A 5859-nucleotide genomic window follows, 5' to 3' on the forward strand; every position below is an offset into this window, starting at 1 on the left:
ACCACAGAGCATCAAGTAGAGTTCCCTGTGCTATTCAGTTGGTTCTCAGGCAGTAGGTTCTTACATATCACATCAAATGCACAAACAACAAAAGAAAAAATAGATAAATTGGACTTCATCAAAATTAAAGACATTTATGCATAAAAGGACAGTATCAAGAAATTTAAAAGAAAACATACAGAACTGAAGAAAATTTTTCCAAGTCATGTATCTGGTAGATGTCTAGTATCCAGAATATAGAATGAACTCTTACTACCCAACAATAAAACAGCCAATTAAAAAACGGGCAAAGGATTTGAATAGATATTTCTCCAAAGAAGCTATATAAGTGGCTAATAAGCACATGAAAATATGTTCAGCATCACCAGCCATTAAGGAAATGCAAATCAAAACCACAATGAGATACCATTTCACACTCACTAGGATGGCAAGGACAACAACAGCAACAGAAAATTACAAGCATGGGTGAGGGTGTGGAGACATTGGGACCCTTGTACATTGCTGGTAAGAATGTAAAATGGTACAGCTTCTGCGGAAAACAGTTTGATGGTTTCTCAAAAGCTAAACACAGAATTGCCATAAGACCCAGCAATTTCACTTCTAGGCATATACCGTAAAGAATCGAAAGGAGGGAGTCAAACAGACACTTCTATGCCAGTGTTCATTGCAGCATTATTCACAATAGTCAAAAGATGTAAAGAACCCAAATGTCCATCAACAGATGAATGGATAAGCAAAATATGGTATATACATACAATGGAATATTATTCAGCCATAAAAAGAAATGAAGTCCTGATACATGATCCAACATGTATCATAAATGGATGAACCTTGAAAACATTATGCTCAGTGAAATAAGCCAGAAGCTTATATTATAGGATTCCACTTATATGAAATACTTAGACTAGGCAAATTCATAGAGGCAGAAAGTAGAATGGTGGCTGCCTGGGAAATGGGAAGTTATTGTTTAATGATTACAGAGTTTCTGCTTGGAGTGATGAAAAGTTTTTGGAATAGATGGTGGTGATGATTGGACAACACTGTCAATATAATTAATGCTACTGCATGCTTTAAAATGGTTAAAATGGCAAATTTTATGTTATATATATTTTACCACAATAAAAAAAAGAAAAGAAAAGAAAGAAATAGAAAATAAATTTAAAAATAAATAGAAAATAAATAAAAAAATAAATAGGTCACCCTGGTAAAGTTAATTTTTAAATTCTGATTTCAAAAAATAAAAATAACGCATTCTGTGTACAAAGACCACATCTGTTTCTTATCACCCTTGAGCAAACCGAGTCCTGTTTCATATGGAATTTGACATCCATGAGCACTCATTAAATGTTGACTAACCCTTAAAAATGGGATGATAGAAAAACCAGTTATGAGAGGGATAGCTATAATCTATAAAATCATATTAAGATTTATCAGGTAGTATTCATGGAGAGCAATCTTCCAAGCAGTAAAATATGTTTGCTGAGTGAGGGAAGAGATTTCTCTCTATTGAAACAGTTGCTGGTCTGGTACACTGCCAAATGTCCAGAAATGATGTAACGTGGAAGATGTTGGAATTTTCCACAGACATGAATGACAAAAATTATAAATAAAGGGCACCAATTAAAGCATCTTCCCTACTTGTTAAAGCAAAATATGCCCTAAAACACTGCCAAGGATTTTCAGATGTCAGTCAACAAATGACACAATCGCCAGGACTCTGCTGGAATTTATTTTTCACTCACATTCTTGCCAACCCAAGCTTTTTAAACTTTGCATCTGCCATATTGGCTGGAGAGGACTGTTCCCATGCTGGTGATGGAATTTAGTGTGAGTCTTAAAGGGATCGGTCTATGGCTTTCCTCACATCAGCCACACTTGAAGTACTCCTGACCCAAGGGGTCATCTGCTCTAGTGTGAGGGGCCACCGATAGGAAAAGTCTTATTTCTTTCTTGTCACATACTGCTTTCCATGTTACAATATCCCTTCTATTTTTTAAAAAATTGGAGTATAGTTGATTTACAATGTTGTTTTACTTTCTGCTATACAGCAAAGTGACTCAGTTATACATGTATATACATTCTTTTTTATATTCTTTTCTATTATGGTTCATCCCAGGACATTGAATGTAGTTCCCTGTGCTATATAGTAGGACCTTGTTGTTTATCCCTTCTGTATGTAATAGTTTGCATCTGCTAACCCCGAACTCCCAGTCCATCCCTTCCCAACCCCCCCCCCCTTGGCAACCACAAGTCTGTTCTCAATGTCTGTGAGTCTGTTTCTGTTTCACAGATAGGTTCATTTAGGTCACATTTTAGATTCCACATATAAGTGATATCATATGGTATTTGTCTTTCTCTTTTTGACTTACTTCACTTAGTATGATAATCTCCACATCCATCCATGTTGCTGCAAATGGCATTATTTCATTCTTTTTTATGGCTGAGTATTCCATTGTATATAAACACCACATCTTCTTTATCCATTCATCTGTTGATGGACATTTAGGTTGTTTCCATGTCTTGACTATTGTGAAGAGTGCTGCTATGAACATAGGGGTGTATGTATCTTTTCGAATTATAGTTTTGTCTGGATATATGCCCAGGAGTGGGATTGCTGGATCATATGGCAACTCTACTGTTAGTTTTTTGAGGAACCTCCATCCTGTTCTCCATAGTGGCTGCACCAGTTTACATTCCCACCAACAGTGTAAGAGGGTTCCCTTTTCTCCACACCCTCGCCAGCATTTATTATTTGTAGACTTTTAAATGATGGCCATTCTGACTGGTATGAGGTGGTACTTCATTGTAGTTTTGATTTGCATTTCTCTAATAGTTAGTGATGTTGAGCAGCTTTTCATGTGCCTATTGGCCATCTGTATATCTTCTTTGGAGAAGTGTCTATTTAGGTCTTCTGCCCATTTTCCGATTGGGTTGGCAGCAAATGCTGCCTTAGAGAAGTCCTGCATCCGCTGGCTCTATCACCCCCACATGCTCAGTCATTGGCTGAAGGAGCCCAGGGGACCTTGCACAGCTGTGGGCTGTCAGCCACCCACACTCCCCACCATGTGTTCTCCCAAAGGGAGACCTGACCAGTGCATCTCCATGGCTGCCACACTGGCTGTCAGACACAGGTCTGTCCCTGGCCTTTCTCTCCCAGAAGATGCCCACCTCTTTCTTGCCTTCCCTTAGCACCTCTGTAAGAGCTCATGAGAAACAGAAAACCAGAGTTGACCAGAAATTACAGGCTAAACCAGGGGAGAAATGCCAACCTACTAAAACAAGGAGTTACTGTAAATAGACATTCCTTTTGGTGGGATGGAAATGTTCTACAATTGGATTGTGGCGATGGTTGTACAACTCTGTAAATTTACTAAAAATCATTGCATTGCACACTGAAAGCAAGTGAATATTATGGTACATAACTTATACTTCAATAAAACTGTTTAAAAATGCAAAATAAATGAATAAGGGCCTATGAGTTAGTCCTGAATAAAACATTGTTAGGAAGGTACAGAGGAAACACTGAAAGGAACAATAACAAACTTTGTTGATGGCTGTTTTGGGTGATGGAAAATATATATTTAAAAATTTTCTTCTTTACCCTTTCTGTTTTTTTCTAAATTTTCTACACCGAGCAAATATTGGAAAGGTATATTATCATTTAAATATTTTCACCTATCATATATCTGGGCAGAAAATAAAACCTAAACATGTTTTTATTCAAATAACTGGTGATCAGAATAATCTGGAGATTTTGTTAACTGAAGGACTTTCAAAATGAAGTTAAACTCGGTTGCATGTATGCATAGCAGACTTACAATTCTGGTTATGACAGAGTAGCTTGGATCCTAATAACCGTGCCAACAAGAAAAAATATAAAAGCTGGATAAAATGCAAACCAGTAATAACAACAACCAAAATGGATAAATAAGCAAACAGACAACAGGTTTTTTAAGGCATCAGAAGCCAACCAAAGCAGGCAGGCATTCAGAGGCCAAGATCCTGCATAGGTGATACCAACATTCAACACTGTGTTTTCCACTGAAAACATAGGCTGATTCGTAAACTGTGTGTACGCAGGACAATAGGCAAAACCGCCAAGCGGAAAGTAGCTATTGCGAGGCTATAAGGGTAAACAAAGGATTGGCAGGCTTACAGCCCTGGGGAGACAAAAACTGCAGTTCAAGACCTGCCAGGGAGGAGGAGCCATGGTTAATACTCCAGTTTTCAGTTGAGAATCTTAAGGACTATGCCCCAGGGTAGGGTTTCTTAACCTTGGCACTATTGACTTGTTGGGCTCTCTTTGTGGGGACTGAGGGCTGGGGGAAGGGGAGCTGTCTTGAGCATTTTAGGATGTGTACTGCATACTGTCCTCTTCCTGCTAGCTGTCAGTAGCACCCATCCCTAACTTGTGACAATCAAAAATGTCTCCAGATATTGCCAAATGTCCCCCAGGGCCCCAGATCATCTCTAGTTGAGAACTACTGCCCTAGGGTTAAGGAAAACCAGGACTCGTGAACACCATCTGTGCCATCACTGCCACCCAGAAGACCATGTACATCCCCTCTGGGCAGCTGTGGTGTGATGGCTGTGGGGCTGCCCTGCTCCTACTGGCACTGCCAAGGCTGTGGGCAAGGTCATCCAGGGGCTGAATGGGAAGTTCACAGGCTGGTCTTCCGTGTCTTCACCCCCAACATGTTGGTCACGGATCAAACCTGCCATCTAGGGAAAGCAGCCCAAAATGACATCAAGAAGTTGGTGAAGCAAACATCAGAGGTCCCCCTAAAGAGCACCCTGGGTTACACTGAGGACCAGTTTGGCCCCTGCAACTTTAACAGTGACACCCACTCTCCCAACTTCAGTGCCGGGGTTGGCATTGCCCTCAATGACTGCTTTGTCAAGCTCATTTCCTGGTATGACAATGAATTTGGCTACAGCAACAGAGTGGTAGGACTTATAGTCCATGGGGCCTCTGAGGAGTAAGAGCCCCCTGGACCACCAGCCCCAGTGAGATCATGAGAGCAAGAGAGAGGCCCTCAGCTCTTGGGGGTTCCTTGCCCTACCTGGATTCCCCAACACACTGAGAATCTCCCGTCCTAAACACAGTTCCCATTCCAGACACCTGAAGACACGGAGGGGCTGAGGAGCCCTACCTTGTCATGTGTCATCCATGCAGTACACTGTACCCACCCCCCTCCCCCAAATTAGAGATGGATAGATGCACAGTTAATTGTTAAACAAGTATGCTAAAATGTTAACAGTAGAATCTAGGGGACAGGTATATAGAGATTAACTGTAAAGTCTTTCAATTTGCCTATACTGTTGAAAATTTTTCACAATCAAATGTCGGGAGGGGGCTTACTAAAAGACTGAGACTTATAATGGAATACAGGTAGCAAGTTAGCAGGAATCATGTTACCACAGTGTTAAAGCAACCTGCAAAGTAATGTGAGAATTAACTGCACACACGGACTAAGTCGTCTGTTTATATATTGCCGTCATCTAAAGACTTAATTGAGTGCTTATCCAACATGACTTTTGCTTTAATTTCCGACAGGAAATGATGAGTGTGCCAACCAAAAAACAGCAATCAACTGCTACTGAGTACAGGTTACATTCTGGGCAGTGAAGACAAAAAAGAGCTTGTACTGCAATTTTTTTCCCCCAAGCCCAGGATAGTGGTCACAGGAAAAAGATTTGGATTATAATTAGAAAGTATTCAATAATCTTAGATTGCAAGTGCTTTCTGTGGTCACTCAATCATTTAATTAATTGGACAACTATTTATTGGAAGTCCACGATGGGTTGGCACTGTTCAAGGTGCTGAGGATTTTTTTTAAAGCAGTGAATAAAAGAGTA

At 40.1% G+C, this 5859-nt stretch overlaps 1 pseudogene; it reads left to right on the top strand.

The window, feature by feature from the left end:
* The first annotated feature begins 461 nt into the window (after nt 1-461).
* Nucleotides 462-4984, top strand: LOC132527950 (glyceraldehyde-3-phosphate dehydrogenase-like; annotated as a pseudogene).
* The last annotated feature ends 875 nt before the right edge of the window (nt 4985-5859 follow it).

The sequence above is a fragment of the Lagenorhynchus albirostris genome, chromosome 10 (assembly GCF_949774975.1).
Source record: "Lagenorhynchus albirostris chromosome 10, mLagAlb1.1, whole genome shotgun sequence".
NCBI classification, from domain to species: domain Eukaryota; kingdom Metazoa; phylum Chordata; class Mammalia; order Artiodactyla; family Delphinidae; genus Lagenorhynchus; species Lagenorhynchus albirostris.